Source organism: Scyliorhinus torazame, chromosome 17 (genome assembly GCF_047496885.1).
Source record: "Scyliorhinus torazame isolate Kashiwa2021f chromosome 17, sScyTor2.1, whole genome shotgun sequence".
Classification (NCBI taxonomy): domain Eukaryota; kingdom Metazoa; phylum Chordata; class Chondrichthyes; order Carcharhiniformes; family Scyliorhinidae; genus Scyliorhinus; species Scyliorhinus torazame.
In genome coordinates, this window is record NC_092723.1 from 94,977,745 (window position 1) to 94,993,805 (window position 16,061).

A 16,061-nucleotide genomic window follows, 5' to 3' on the forward strand; every position below is an offset into this window, starting at 1 on the left:
TGTAGTCCAGCAACTAAGGTAGCCGATATTTAGGACGCCAAAGCGTGTAATGAGGCAGTGGGGAAGGGAACACTGACAAAGGAGGAGATGCAGGCACGGAGATGGGTTGAAGTGTGTATACTTCAACGCAAGAAGCATCAGGAATAAGATGGGTGAACTTAAGGCATGGATCGGTACTTGGGACTACGATGTGGTGGCCATCACGGAAACTTGGATAGAAGAGAGGCAGAAATGGTTGTTGGAGGTCCCTGGTTACAGATGTTTCTATAAGATTAGGGAGGGTGGTGAAAGAGGTGGGGCGGTGGCATTGTTCATTAGAGATAGTATAACAGCTGCAGAAAGGCAGTTCGAGGAGTATCAGCCTAATGAGGTAGTATGGGTTGAAGTCAGAAATAGGAAAGGAGCAGTCACCTTGTTAGGAGTTTTCTATAGGCCCCCCAATAGTAGCAGAGATGTGGAGGAACAGATTGGGAAACAGATTTTGGAAAGGTGCAGAAGTCACAGGGTAGTAGTCATGGGTGACTTTAACTTCCCAAACATTGAGTGGAAACTCTTTAGATCAAATGGTTTGGATGGGGTGGTGTTTGTGCAGTGTGTCCAGGAAGCTTTTCTAACAACGTATGCAGATTGTCCGACCAGAGGAGGGGCAATATTGGATTTAGTACTTGGTAATGAACCAGGGCAAGTGATAGATTTGTTAGTGGGGGAGCATTTTGGAGGTAGTGACCACAATTCTGTGACTTTCACTTTAGTAATGGAGAGGGATAGGTGCGTGCAACAGGGCAAGGTTTACAATTGGGGGAAGGGTAAATACGATGTTGTCAGACAAGAATTGAAGTGCATAAGTTGGGAACATAGGCTGTCAGGGAAGGACACAAGCGAAATGTGGAACTTGTTCAAGGAACAGGTACTACGTGTCCTTGATATGTATGTCCCTGTCAGGCAGGGAAGAGATGGTCGAGTGAGGGAACCATGGTTGACAAGAGAGGTTGAATGTCTTGTTAAGAGGAAAAAGGAGACTTATGTAAGGCTGAGGAAACAAGGTTCAGACAGGGCATTGGAGGGATACAAGATAGCCAGGAGGGAACTGAAGAAAGGGATTAGGAGAGCTAAGAGAGGGCATGAACAATCTTTGGCGGGTAGGATCAGGGAAAACCCCAATGCCTTTTACACATATGTGAGGAATATGAGAATGACTAGAGCGAGGGTAGGTCCGATCAAGGACAGTAGCGGGAGATTGTGTATTGAGTCTGAAGAGATAGGAGAGGGCTTGAACGAGTACTTTTCTTCTGTATTTACAAATGAGAGGGGCCATATTGTTGGAGAGGGCAGTGTGAAACAGACTGGTCAGCTCAAGGAAATACTTGTTCGGAAGGAAGATGTGTTGGGCATTTTGAAAAACTTGAGGATAGACAAGTCCCCCGGGCCTGACGGGATATATCCAAGGATTCTATGGGAAGCAAGAGATGAAATTGCAGAGCCGTTGGCAATGATCTTTTCATCCTCACTGTCAACAGGAGTGGTACCAGGGGATTGGAGAGTGGCGAATGTCGTGCCCCTGTTCAAAAAAGGGAATAGGGATAACCCTGGGAATTACAGGCCAGTTCGTCTTACTTCGGTGGTAGGCAAAGTCATGGAAAGGGTACTGAAGGATAGGATTTCTGAGCATCTGGAAAGACACTGCTTGATTAGGGATAGTCAGCACGGATTTGCGAGGGGTAGGTCTTGCCTTACAAGTCTTTTTGAATTCTTTGAGGAGGTTACCAAGCATGTGGATGAAGGTAAAGCAGTGGATGTAGTGTACATGGATTTTAGTAAGGCATTTGATAAGGTTCCCCATGGTTGGCTTATGCAGAAAGTAAGGAGGCATGGGATAGTGGGAAATTTGGCCAGGTGGATAACGAACTGGCTAACCGATAAAAGTCAGAGAGTGGTGGTGGATGGCAAATATTCAACCTGGATCCCAGTTACCAGTGGCGTACCGCAGGGATCAGTTCTGGGTCCTCTGCTGTTTGTGATTTTCATTAATGACTTGGATGAAGGAGTTGAAGGGTGGGTCAGTAAATTTGCAGACAATACGAAGATTGGTGGAGTTGTGGATAGTGAGGAGGGCTGTTGTCGGCTGCAAAGAGACATAGATAGGATGCAGAGCTGGGCTGAGAAGTGGCAGATGGAGTTTAACCCTGAAAAGTGTGAGATTGTCCATTCTGGAAGGACAAATATGAATGCGGAATACAGGGTTAACGGTAGAGTTCTTGGCAATGTGGAGGAGCAGAGAGATCTTGGGGTCTTTGTTCATACATCTTTGAAAGTTGCCACTCAAGTGGATAGAGCTGTGAAGAAGGCCTATGGCGTGCTAGCGTTCATTAACAGAGGGATTGAATTTAAGAGCTGTGAGGGGATGATGCAGCTGTACAAAACTTTGGTAAGGCCACATTTGGAGTACTGTGTACAGTTCTGGTCGCTTCATTTTAGGAAGGATGTGGAAGCTTTGGAAAAGGTGCAAAGGAGATTTACCAGGATGTTGCCTGGAATGGAGAGTAGGTCTTACGAGGAAAGGTTGAGGGTGCTAGGCCTTTTCACATTAGAACGGAGAAGGATGAGGGGCGACTTGATAGAGGATTATAAGATGATCAGGGGAATAGATAGAGTAGACAGTCAGGGATTTTTTCCCCGGGTGGAACAAACCATTACAAGCAGACGTAAATTTAAGGTGAATGGTGGAAGATATAGGGGGGATGTCAGAGGTAGGTTCTTTACCCAGAGAGTAGTGGGGGCATGGAATGCACTGCCTGTGGGAGTAGTTGAGTCGGAAATATTAGGGACCTTCAAGCAGCTATTGGATAGGTACATGGATTATGGTAAAATTATATAGTGTAGATTTATTTGTTCTTCAGGGCAGCACCGTAGCATTGTGGATAGCACAATTGCTTCACATCTACAGGGTCCCAGGTTCGATTCCGGCTTGGGCCACTGTCTGTGCGGAGTCTGCACATCCTCACCGTGTCTGCGTGGGTTTCCTCCGGGTGCTCCGGTTTCCTCCCACAGTCCAAAGATGTGCAGGTTAGGTGAATTGGCCATGATAAATTGCCCGTAGTGTCCAAAATTGCCCTTAGTGTTGGATGGAGGTGTTGACTTTGGGTAGGGTGCTCTTTCCAAGAGCCGGTGCTGACTCAATGGGCTGAATGGCCTCCTTCTGCACTGTAAATTCAATGATAATCTATGATTAATAAAGGACAAAGGTTCGGCACAATATCGTGGGCCGAAGGGCCTGTTCTTTGCTGTATTTTTCTATGTTCTATATAACATTACAGCTCAGTACAGGCCCTCGGCCCTCAATGTTGCGCCGACCTGTGAAATCACCAGCCAATCACTTACCTACAGGCTGTGATGTCACGGTTCAGCTTCTTTCTACTTCTACCTCCTCGTGTCTCCCTCTTGATCTTTACTCGGCTGGGATCCTTACAGCAATTGTCTTTTTTTTTGGTTGGAGGCGGAGGTAGGGTTGGAAACACTGAAGAAGTGTTGCGGATTTAACTGTCACTTGACAACAGCACCTCCACAAACCACCTTCAAGATACGGTGACCGCAATGCACTGATGCAAACTTTCCCCGCAACAGCCAATCTGCAGCTCCGCTCTACTGCCCTCTGCTAGATTCTTGTCTTCACTTGAACACCTAGGGTGTCTTGCTCAGGTACACCTTCAAGATACGGTGACCGTAATGCACTGATTCAAATTTTCCTCACAACAGCCAATCAGCAGCTCCGCTCTACTGCCCTCTGCTGGATTTTATAAGTCTCTGAGACCCCCCCTCATTCTTCTGAACTCCAGCGAGAACAATCCCAACCCAGTCAATCTCTCCTCATATGACAGTCCCGCCATCCCTGGAATCAGTCTGGTAAACCTTCGCTGCACTCCCTCAAGAGCAAGAACATCTTTCCTCAGAGAAGGAGACCAAAACTGCACACAATACTCCAAGTGTGGCCTCACCAAGGCCCTGTACAACTGCAGCAACACATCCCTGCTTCTATACTCGAACCCTCTCGCAATGAAGGCCAACATACCAATAGCTTTCTTTACCACCTGTTGCACCTGCATGCTTACCTTCAGCGACTGGTGCACAAGGACACCCAGGTCCCGCTGCACACTCCCCTCTCCCAATTTACAACCATTCAGGTAGTAGTCTGCCTTTCTGTTTTTGCTTCCAAAGTGAATAACCTCACACTTATCCAAATTATACTGCATCTGCCATTGATTTGCCCACTCGCCCAAACAATCCACATCTTGCTGTAGGATCCCTGCATCCTCATCACAATTCACCCTTCCACCTAATTTGGTATCATCTGCAAACTTTGAGATGTTACATTTTGTTCCCTTATCCAAATCATTAATATATATTGTGAATAGCTGGGGTCCCAGCAACGATCCCTGTGGTACCCCACTAGTTACTGCCCGCCAATTTGAAAAGGACCCATTAATCCCTATTCTTTGTTTCCTCTTTGCCAACCAGTTTTCTATCCACCTCAATACATTTCCCCCAATCCCATGCACTTTAATTTTGCACAATAAACTCTTTTGCGGGACTTTGTCAAACACCTACTGAAAGTCCAAATATACCACATCGACTGGCTCCCCCTTGTCAACTGTACTGGTTACCTCTTCAAAGAATTCCAAAGATTTGTCGAGCATGATTTTCCCTTCACAAATCCATGCTGACTCTGACTGATCCTGCCACTGCTTTCTAAATGTTCCGCTATAAAGTCCTTGATAATGGATTCAAGCATTTTCCTCGGTACCGATGTTAGGCTTACTGGTCTATAATTCCCTGCTTTCTCTCTACCTCCCTTCTTGAATATCGGAATGACGTGAGCTCCCCTCCAGTCTGCAGCGACATTTCCAGAGTCTATAGAATCCTGGAAGATGACCACCAATGCATCCACTATTTCCAGAGCCACCTCTGGGATGCAGGTTCTCAGGCCCTGGGGATTTATACCGTCTTCAATCCCATCAATTTTCCGAACACCATTTTTCTACTAATGTTGATCTCCCCCAGTTCTTCCCTCTCACTAAACCTTTCATTCTCCAACATTTCTGGGATCTGATTTGGGTCCTCATTTGTGAAGACAGAACCAAAATACGTATTCAATTGCTCAGCCATTTCTTTGTCCCTTATTCCCCTGTTTCTGCCTGTAGGTGGCCTACATTTCTCTTTACCAATCTTTTTCTCTTCACATATCTATAGAAATGCTTGTTGTCAGTCTTTATGTTCCCTGCAAGCTTCCTTTCATACTGTACTTTCCCCTTCTTAATCAATCTCTTTGTCCTTCTTTGCTGAATTCTAAACTGCTCCCAATCCTCAGATCTATTATTTTTCTTGGCCAATCTGTATGCTTCTTCCTTGTATCGGACACTATTTCTAATTTCTTTTGTTAGCCATGGATTGGCCCTCTTATCCCCTTTGCTTTTGTGCCAGACAATAAGGAACAGTTGCTGTAGTCCCCCCATGCGTTCCTTGAATGTTTGCCACTGTCTATCCACTGTCATCCCTTTAAGTAACTCTCCCCAATCTATCAAGGCCAACCCACGCCTCAAATCATCATAGTTCCCTTTATTAAGATTCAGCACCAGCATCTCTTCTGAATCAACTACTTCGCTCTCCATCTGGATAAAAAATTCTATCATGTGATGGTCGCTCATCTCCAAGGGGTCTCGTACAGCCAGATTGGCAATAATTCCCTTCTCATTACACAGTACCCAGTCTAAGGTGGCCTGCTCTCCAGTTGGTTCTTCCACATATTGGTCAAGAAAACCATCCCATATACGCTCCAGGAATTCCTCCTCTACTGCATTGTGGCTAATTTGATTTGCCCAATCTATGTGAAGATTAAAATCACACATGATCACCAATATTCCCCTGATACAAGCATCTCTAATTTCGTGTTTAATGCCATTCCGAATCTCACCAGTGCAGTTTGGGGGTCTATATATGATACCCACTAATGTATTTTTGTCCCTTGGTATTTCTCAACTCTACCCATACAGATTCCACATTGTCAGAGCTAATATCCTTTCTCACTATTGTGTTAATTTCCTCTTTAACCAGCAGCGCCACACCACCACCTTTTCCTTTATGCCTGTCCCTCCTAAATACTGACAACCCTGGGACATTCAGTTCCCATCCCTGTTCACCCTGCAGCCATGTCTCCCTAATCCCAATTATATCATACCCATTTATATCTATCTGCGCGATTAGTTCATCCACTTTATTGCGAATGCTCCGTGCATTAAGGCACAGAGCCTTTAAGTTTGTCTTTTTCACAATACTTGGCTTGTTCCCAATATTTTTCTCTATTGCCCTGTTTGAATTTTGCCCTTGGTTTCTCCACCTATCACTTTTCTTATTCACTTTTCCACCTTTGTTTTTGTCCTTGCTCCCTCTTTCTCTGACTCCTTGCATAGGTTCCCATCCCCTGGCATATTAGTTTAAACCCTCCCAACCACTCTAGCAAATAGCCCCCCTAGGACATCTGTTCCAGTCCTGCCCAGGTGTAACCTGTCCGGTTTGTACAGGTCCCACCTCCCCCAGAACCGGTCCCAATGCCCCAGGAATCTGAAACGCTTCCCCTGACACCATCTCTTCAGCCACGTATTCATCCTATTTATCCTGTAATTTCTACTCTGACTAGCACGTGGTACCAGTAGTAATCCTGAGGATTGACGTCCGATTTCTTAACTTCGTTCCTAGCTCCCTGTATTCTGCTTTTAGGACCTCATCTCTTTTTTTACCTATGTTGTTTGTACCGATGTGAACCACGACCACTGGCTGTTCACCCTCCCCCTCCAGAATGTCCTGTTCCCGCTGCGAGGCATCCTTGACCCTAGCACCAGGGAGGCAACATACCATCCTGGAGTCTCGTTTGCAGCGACAGAAACGCCTGTCTATGTCCCTTACAATTGAGTCCCCTATAACTATTGCACTGGCACACTTACCCCTCCCCTCTGCAGCAGAACCAACCGTGGTGCCACGAGTTTGGCTGTTGCTGTTTTCCCTTGAGAAACTATTCCCCTCAACAGTATCCAAAACGGTAGATCTGTTCTGCAGGGTAATGGCCACAGGAGATTCCTGCACTACCGGCCTCGCTCTCTTGCTCTGTCTGGTGGTCACCCATTCCCTTCCTGCCTGTGGAGTCTGAGCCTGCGGTGTGACCACCTCTCTATACGTGCTATCCACGATTCTCTCCGACTCGCGGATGTTCCACAGTGTCCCCAGCCGCCGCTCCAGCTCTGAAACTCGTGCTTCCAGGAGCTGTTAATGTTTTATTTACAAATCTGGGGCAGGTTTCTCCGACCCCACGCCGGGTCGGAGAATCGCCAGGGGCTGGCGTGAATCCCCCCACCCCCCGTCGTGTCACGAAGTCTCCACCACCAGAGATTCGGCGGGGGTGGGAATCGCACCGCGCCGGTCGGAGGGCCCACCCCCTCCGATTCTTCGGCCCGTGATGGGCCTGTCCCACCAGCGTGGATTAAACCACTTTTTGAACGGCGGGACAAGGCGGCGCGGGCAGGCTCTGGGGTCCTGGGGGGGCGCGGAGCGCAAACCACTCCGATTGAAACAAATGCACCTCAGACCACCTGTCCCTTTGCTTTCATCATCTCTTCCCTGTGTACTCTTCCCCTTATTCACATTGAGTTTATTATCTAGTACCTTACTGGCTTTAGTTGCTGCCTCTTTACTGACCTCTAATTTCCTAATCTGATTCCCATCCCCCTGCCACATTAGTTTAAAACCTCCCCAACAGTGTTAGCAAAAGCACCCCCTCGGACATTGGATCCAGTCCTGCCCAGGTGCAGACCATCCGGTTTGTAATGGTCCCACCACCCCCAGAACTGGTTCCATTGTCCCAAAAATCTGAACCCCTCCCTCCTGCACCATCTCTCAAGCTACGTATTCATTCTGACTATTCTTGAATTTCTACTCTGACTGTCTCGTGGCACTGGTAGCAATCCTGAGATCCTACTTTTTAACTTATCTCCTAACTTCCTAAATTCTGATTGTAGGACCTCATCCCGTTTTTTACCTATATCGTTGGTGTCTATATGCACCACGACAACTGGCTGTTCACCCTCCCCCTTCAGTATGTCCTGCAGCTGATCTGAGACATTCCTGATCCGTGCACGCGGGAGGCAACATCCCAATGCGGGAGTCTCGTTTTCGACCACAGAAACGACTGTCTACTCCCCTTATGACTGAATCCCCTATGACTATAGCCCTGCCAGTCTTTTTCCCGCCCTTCTGTGCAGCAGAGCCAGCCACGGTGCCATGATCCTGGCTACTACTGCCTTCCCCTGGTGAGTCATCTCCCCCAACAGTATCCAAAATGGTGGAGCTGTTTTGGAGGGAGATGACCGCAGGGGACACTTGCACTGCCTTCCTGCTCTTTCTCTGTCTTTTGGTCACCCATTCCCTGTCTCCCTCACCAATTCTAATCTGCGGTGTGACCAACTCACTGAACGTGCTATCCACGACCTCCTCAGCAGATGCTCCAAAGTGAGTCCATCCGCAGCTCCAGAGCCATCATGCGGTCTAACAGGAGATGCAGCTGGACACAGTTCCCGCACATGAAGGAGTCAGGGGCATCGGCCTCATCCCTGAACTCCCACATTAAGCACGAGGAGCATAACACGGGTCTGGGATCTCCTGCCATTTTCACACTTTATCTCAACTGATTACAAATATAACATCAAATAATGAATAAGTGAAAGGAATAAAGATTTTACTTACCAATCACAATACTTACCAACACACGAAGAGTTAAATTTCTCCCAGCTACTGCTAATTGGAGCAATTTCCTTACCAGCCAATCAGGTCACTGCATTGCTCTCGCTCTTCAAGCTAAGTTTTTCAAGTTTTTAAAGAGGAAAACGTACCTTCTCGACAGACCCTTGGCCACTGCTCCCGCCAAAAATCTGAAGGCCACTTCTCCGGCAGCTGTGTCCTCGCCGCTCTCCTCGCGCTCTTTCACTGTTCCCCGCCACTCTCCTCACGCTTTTTTGTCCTGTGTCCCCGCTGTGCTCCTCGTGCTCTTTCACTGAGTCTCTGCCGCTCTCCTCGCGCTCTTTCACTGAGTCTCCGCCGCTCTCATCGCGCTCTTTCACTGAGTCCCCGCCGCCCTCTTCGCGCTCTTTCACCAGCAGTCACTTTGTCCTCACTCCGACCGGATTCAGCTGGAAACTCCCAACAGTAAGTTTTTTTTAAATTTACTCCCCTTCTCAGCAAGCACTCACTCAGCAACCACTGCACCCAGCACGATAACACCTCAGGGAAAAGAAAAACTGCTTACCAGTCACCAGCCAATCACTTAGCTGCATGCTGTGATGTCATGGTTTAACTTCTTTCTACTTCTACCTACCCTCGAGTCTCCCTCTTGATCTTTACTCGGCTGGGATCCTTACAGTGATTGGCCTTTTTTGGGGGTTCGAAGAGGAGGTAGGGAAACACTGAAGAAGTGTTTCGGGTTTAACTGTCACTTGACAACAGCTCCTCTACAAACCACCTTCAAGATACGTTGACCGCAATGCACTGATGCAATATTTCCCCGCAACAGCCAATCAGCAGCTCCGCTCTACTGCCCACAACTGTATGCAGTTCTGGTCACCACGTTACAGGAAGGATGTAATTGTCCTGGAGAGTGTGCAGAGGAGAATGTTGCCAGGGCTAGAAAAGTGTAGCTATGAGGAGAGATTGGATAGGCTGTGGTTATTTTCCTAGGAACAAAGAAGGCTGTGAGGTGACTTAATTGAGGTGTACAAAATTATTAGGGGAAAAGATAGAGTGGATAGGATGAAATTGTTTCCCTTGGTGGAGAATTATAGAACCAGGGGACATAGATTCAAGATAAGTGGCAGAATTGTCAAGTGGACATGAGGAAAACCTTTTTTACGCAGAGGATAATAGGAGTCTGGAAATCGCTGCCTGGGTTGGTGGTGGAGGCAGAGGCACTAGACTATTTTATACAGTTCCTGGATGATCAAGGGAGGCATGATCATAATTTAGACGAACAGATTGAGAGTCAGCTTGTTAATCCTTCCAGAATTTGCTAATGGCAGATGGTAAGACCGGGAGGGATTCTTGGAAAGAATCACTCCCCATACCTCACTCTCATACCTCCAGACTGTAACAAAGTATAAAAGTGTATGTTGTCAGAGCAATACGGAGTGAACAATATCACATCAACACCAGTTCGCGTCTGCCACTTTGGTGCATTCAGCACAGGGTCCTTACAGAGCAAAATGAGCCCATCCAGTCCGCATCAACCCTCTGAGAGGGTACCCTACCCAGGTCCAATCCCTGCCCACCACGCCCTAGCCCTCGTAACATAACCTGCACATTCCTGGTCACTAGGGGGCAATTTAGCATGGCAAATCCACCAAACCTGCACTTCTTTGGACTGTAGGAGGAAGCTGGAGTATCCGAAGGAAACCTACACACAAAATGAGAGAACCTAGTGGAGTGGTGTAACAACAACAATGTCAGGAAAATTAAAGAGCTGGTCATTGACTCAGGAAGCAAAGTACTGTACGCACCCCTGTCTGCATCAATGGGCCAAGGTGGAGATGGTCGACAGCTTCAAATTCCGAGGTGTGCACATCACCAAAAATCTGTCCTGGTCCACCCACGTCGACACTATGACCAAGAAAGACAACAGCGCCTATACTTACTCAAGAAACTAAGGAAATTCGGCATGTCCACCTTGACTCTTACCAACTTTTACAAATGCACCATAGAAAGCATCCTATCTGACTGCATCGCAGCCTGGTATGGCAACTGCTTAGTCCAAGGCCGTAAGAAACTTCAGAGTCGTGAACACAGCCCAGTCAATCACACAAACCTACTGTTGTGTTGGGCGCTCTGGATCTGTGGAACACATACAGGTTACTAACACTTGAAATAGTGCAACACTATTTTATTGAGTCATTAACTGTTTAACATACTCTCACTGTGGGTTAACACGATACTAGCTTTAACTAAAGACCTTTGCCTTGTCCTAACCAGTCGATGCACTCAGCACATGGTGAATGTCTGTGCTGCAGGCTGTGAGCTCTGTCCTACTAGCTAGCTGCAACTCGAATGAACGGTAACTCTGATGCCCCCTGTCTTTATAGTGCGTGTGCTCTAACTGGTGATTGGCTGCGGTGTTGTGTGTGTTGATTGGTCCCACTGTGTGTCCATCAGTGTGTGTGTCTGCACCATGACATACAGGTGTATATCATGACATCCCCCTTTTATAAAAAAATGTACATGTGTGGCAATAAATAGTGTATGGTGAGAATGTCCCTAACTACGTGTGTGCGAAAGACATATTTACAGGACTATGTACATGAGAACTAAGCTATTTACATGGGAAGGTGCCTGGTGCAGAAAAACAATATGCAACAAGAATAACGAGATGAACACTATATACAAACCATGTAAACGATCAAACGCAAGAACAGATGCTGTATACCGACAGCGGCTGGTGTCTTTGCTTCGGGGACACCCTGTTTTTTGTCACGGTACTGACTCGAAAAGGCGCCTTCGGGTCCTCGGTGTCACAGATGTGTGGGAGGTCCACATCGGACTCGGTGACCGTGGGTTGAATTGCCCGGACATTCCTGCGAGGCTGGCTGAAGCGATATGAATTGGCAGGCTGAGCTGCTCGGCATAAGGCAGCATAGTGGCCAAGTCTGCCACATCTTAGGCATTGTCGAGATTTGGCAGGGCATTGCCGTTTTAAATGGGCGGAGCCACAGTTGCCGCACGTCGTAGCGTCAGCACGTTCGCTGCACCACCGCGCATGTGCAGTGCGATCGTGCGTGGTGCGCACCTGCGCATTATGTTCTTCGACGTCGCCGTCCCCTCGTTTGGTGTGCACAAGCACGGGAGTCCGCGGAAAGCACGCAAAATGGCCGCCCTCATCCAGGCTGAGGCCCTGGAGTTGCTCAATTTCTTGGACCCGTTCCGCCTCGTGGGGACCTTGCCGCGCCGTTTCAGCCACTTGGATGTGGGAATACCGACTCATGGCGTTTTCGTGTAGGGCACGATGGCAGTCGCTAGGGTGAGCTGCTTTACTTTGAGGAGCTGCTGTCATAGGGGGTCCGACTGAACACCGAAAACAATCTGGTTGCGTATCATGGAGTCGGAGGTGGGCCCGTAGCTGCAAGACTGCACAAGGATGCGGAGGTGAGTGAGAAAGGATTGGAAAGGTTCATCCTTATCCTGCAAATGCTATTGGAACACGTAGTGCTTGAAACCTTCATTCACCTCTACGCTGCAGTGAGTGTCAAACTTGAGGAGGACCGTCTTGAACTTTGTTTTATCTTCATCATCCGCAAAGGTGAGAGAATTGAAAATGTGGATGGCATGGTCCCCGGCCGTGGATAGCAGGAGAGCAATCTTCCTGGTATCCGAGGCGTCCTCCCTGTCTGATGCCTCAAGGTAGAGTTGGAAGCGCTGTTTGAATATCTTCCAGTTGGCCCCTAGGTTGCCGGCGATGCGGAGCGGCGGCGGCGGGCTGATGTCCATGTTGCTGGCGGAAGGCAGATCACTTGCAAGTAGGTCGAAGAAGTGCTAATATCCCTCAACACCTGGTATCATGTTGTGTTGGGCGCTCTGGATCCATGGAACACATACAGGTCCGTGTGTCCATCAGTGTGTGTGTCTGCACCATGATATACTATGTATATAATGCACCTACCTCCCATCCATTGACTCTGTCTACACCTCCCGCTGCCTGGGGAAAGTGGACAGCACAATCAAAGACCCCTCCCACCCAGCTTATTCACTCTTCCAACTTCTTCCATCGGGCAGGAGATACAAAAGTCTGAGAACACGCACTGACAGATTCAAAAACAACTTCTTCCCCACTGTTACCAGACTCCCAAATGGCCTTCTTATAGACTGATCTGATTAATACTACACCCCTGTAAGCTTCACCCGATGCCGGTGTCCATGTATTTACACCGTGTGCCTTGTGTTGCCCTATCACGTATTTTCTTTTCTTTTCATGTACAAATGATCTGTTTGAGCTGCACGCAGGACAATACTTTTCACTGTACCTCGGTACACGTGACAATAAACAAACAAACAAGCAAGGAGAGAAGGTGCAAACTCCACTTATATAGTCACCCAAGGCCAGAATCAAATCGGGGTCCCTGGTGCTGTGAGGCAGCAGTGGTAACCACTCTCATAGCATATATTAAATTGGAAATTTCTGATTTTACAAATGGGTTACAGGGATATGGGGAACAGGGAGGGAGGTGGATTGGAGACCAGGAAGAAATCAGCCATGATCTGATTGAATGATGGAGCAGGCTCAAAGGGAAGAATTGCCGACTTCTGCTCCTATGTTCCTAAAGCATAGAGAGCTCTGTATTCTGCCGTTTTATTTCATATGCTATATGTAAGAACAGAAAAAGGACTGGTGCATAATTTTACTTGATTTAATGATGTAGGGAAAGCAGAAACTTTACATAACCTTTCATCAATAAATTAATGTGTTATGAAGGATAAATTGCACATAGGGTATAGAAGCTCGATTGACTGAATGACTTTTGCTTTTCCTCCGGCAGTTTCTGATTGTATGAATCGTACAAAATATTTAAATTGATCTGCTGATGTATGACTTTCTCGGCTTGCCTGCCACTTGCCCACAAGTGGTGTGTTTCCATAAAAATACCAAGAGGATTAATTGTGTTTAAACATTAAAGAAATGTTGGCAATTGAGCTTTGTGAAAAGGCCAAAACCCAAAATCATAGTCGAATTTCCAAAATAAATTTACATTTGGACTTCTCCTAGAATTTGCTTATTTTTAATTTGCATATAAATGGGTTTGGCTATGTTTGCATAAATCTGTTCCGGTGGTAAACTGAAATGATTTTATAAGATTAATAAAAAAATCCCCCCCCTCCCCCCCTCCCTCCCTCTCCCCCCCTCTCCCCCCCTCACTCCCCCTCCCACCCCCCCTCCCCCCTCCCCCCCCTCCCCCCCTCCCCCCTCCCCCCCTCCCCCCTCCCCCCTCCCCCCCCTCCCCCCTCCCCCCCTCCCCCCCCTCCCCCCCTCCCCCCCTCCCCCCTCCCCCCTCCCCCCCTCCCCCCCTCCCCCCCTCCCCCCTCCCCCTCCCCCCCTCCCCCCTCCCCCCTCCCCCCTCCCCCCTCCCCCTCACCCTCACCCTCACCCTCCCCCCTCACCCTCCCCCCCTCACCCTCACCCTCATCCCCCCCCTCCCCCCTCCCCCCCCTCCCCCCTCCCCCTCCCCCTCCCCCTCCCCCTCCCCGAACCAGGAGCTTCTGGCTCAAAGGTCATGGTGCTAACCCACCGCGCCACAATAGCAACATTACAATTGGACATTCTCATCCACTAGGTTGTTGTCGCTTGAGGTTTGGATGGGTGGATTCTCAAATTTGTCAAAAGATTGAGAGAATTTACATCAACAATGCCAACTAAACAGCTTCATGAGCTGAAATACAAATGTCTTCAATTGTTTTAGTGTGAAGTAGCACAGCCGTTGTTACTGCTGAACATATGCTGAACAACGTGAGGAATCTCTCCCCGAAGACAGATTCTTTTTTCTATATTTTCAGTCCAACAATTCTTCTTAAGAAGCAATTCCTAACCACAAAGCATTAAATCGAACTGAGAACTTCAATGACTCATGTCAATGTTATTGGTTTAACTTTGAATCCACTTGTAAGTTCTGAAATATTTAACTCTTTGAATAAAATGTGCCACGTGATAGTGAGATGAGGAATAGGGAGAGAGAGCATTTAAACACGTGGCTACAGGCATGGTGCAGGCGGGAGGGATTCAGATTTCTGGATAACTGGGGCTCTTTCTGGGGAAGGTGGGACCTCTACAGACAGGATGGTCTACATCTGAACCTGAGGGGCACAAATATCCTGGGGGGGAGATTTGTTAGTGCTCTTTGGGGGGGGTTGAAACTAATGCAGCAGGGGCATGGGAACCTGGATTGTAGTTTTAGGGTAAGGGAGAATGAGAGTATAGAGGTCAGGAGCACAGATTTGACGTCGCAGGAGGGGGCCAGTGTTCAGGTAGGTGGTTTGAAGTGTGTCTACTTCAATGCCAGGAGTATACGAAACAAGGTAGGGGAACTGGCAGCATGGGTTGGTACCTGGGACTTCGATGTTGTGGCCATTTCGGAGACATGGATAGAGCAGGGACAGGAATGGATGTTGCAGGTTCCGGGGTTTAGGTGATTTAGTAAGCTCAGAGAAGGAGGCAAAAGAGGGGGAGGTGTGGCGCTGCTAGTCAAGAGCAGTATTACGGTGGCGGAGAGGATGCTAGATGGGGACTCTTCTTCCAGAGGTAGTAAGGGCTGAAGTTAGAAACAGGAAAGGAGAGGTCACCCTGTTGGGAGTTTTTTATAGGCCTCCTAATAGTTCTAGGGATGTAGAGGAAAGGATGGCGAAGATGATTCTGGATATGAGCGAAAGTGATGTGAACAAATATCCTAGGATTCTCTGGGAGGCCAGGGAAGAGATTGCTGGACCTTTGGCTTTGATTTTTATGTCATCATTGGCTACAGGAATAGTGCCAAAGGACTGGAGGACAGCAAATATGGTCCCTTTGTTCAAAAAGGGGAGCAGAGACAACCCCGGCAACTATAGACCGGCGAGCCTCATGTCTGTAGTGGGTAAAGTCTTGGAGGGGATTATAAGAGACAAGATTTATAATCATCTAGATAGGAATAATATGATCAGGGATAGTCAGCATGGCTTTGTGAAGGGTAGGTCATGCCTCACAAACCTTATTGAGTTCTTTGAGAAGGTGACTGAACAGGTAGACGCGGGTAGAGCAGTTGATGTGGTGTATATGGATTTCAGCAAAGCGTTTGATAAGGTTCCCCACGGTAGGCTATTGCAAAAAATACGGAGGCTGGGGATTGAGGGTGATTTAGAGATGTGGATCAGAAATTGGCTAGCTGAAAGAAGACAGAGGGTGGTGGTTGATGGGAAATGTTCTGAATGGGGTACAGTTACAAGTGGAGTACCACAAGGATCTG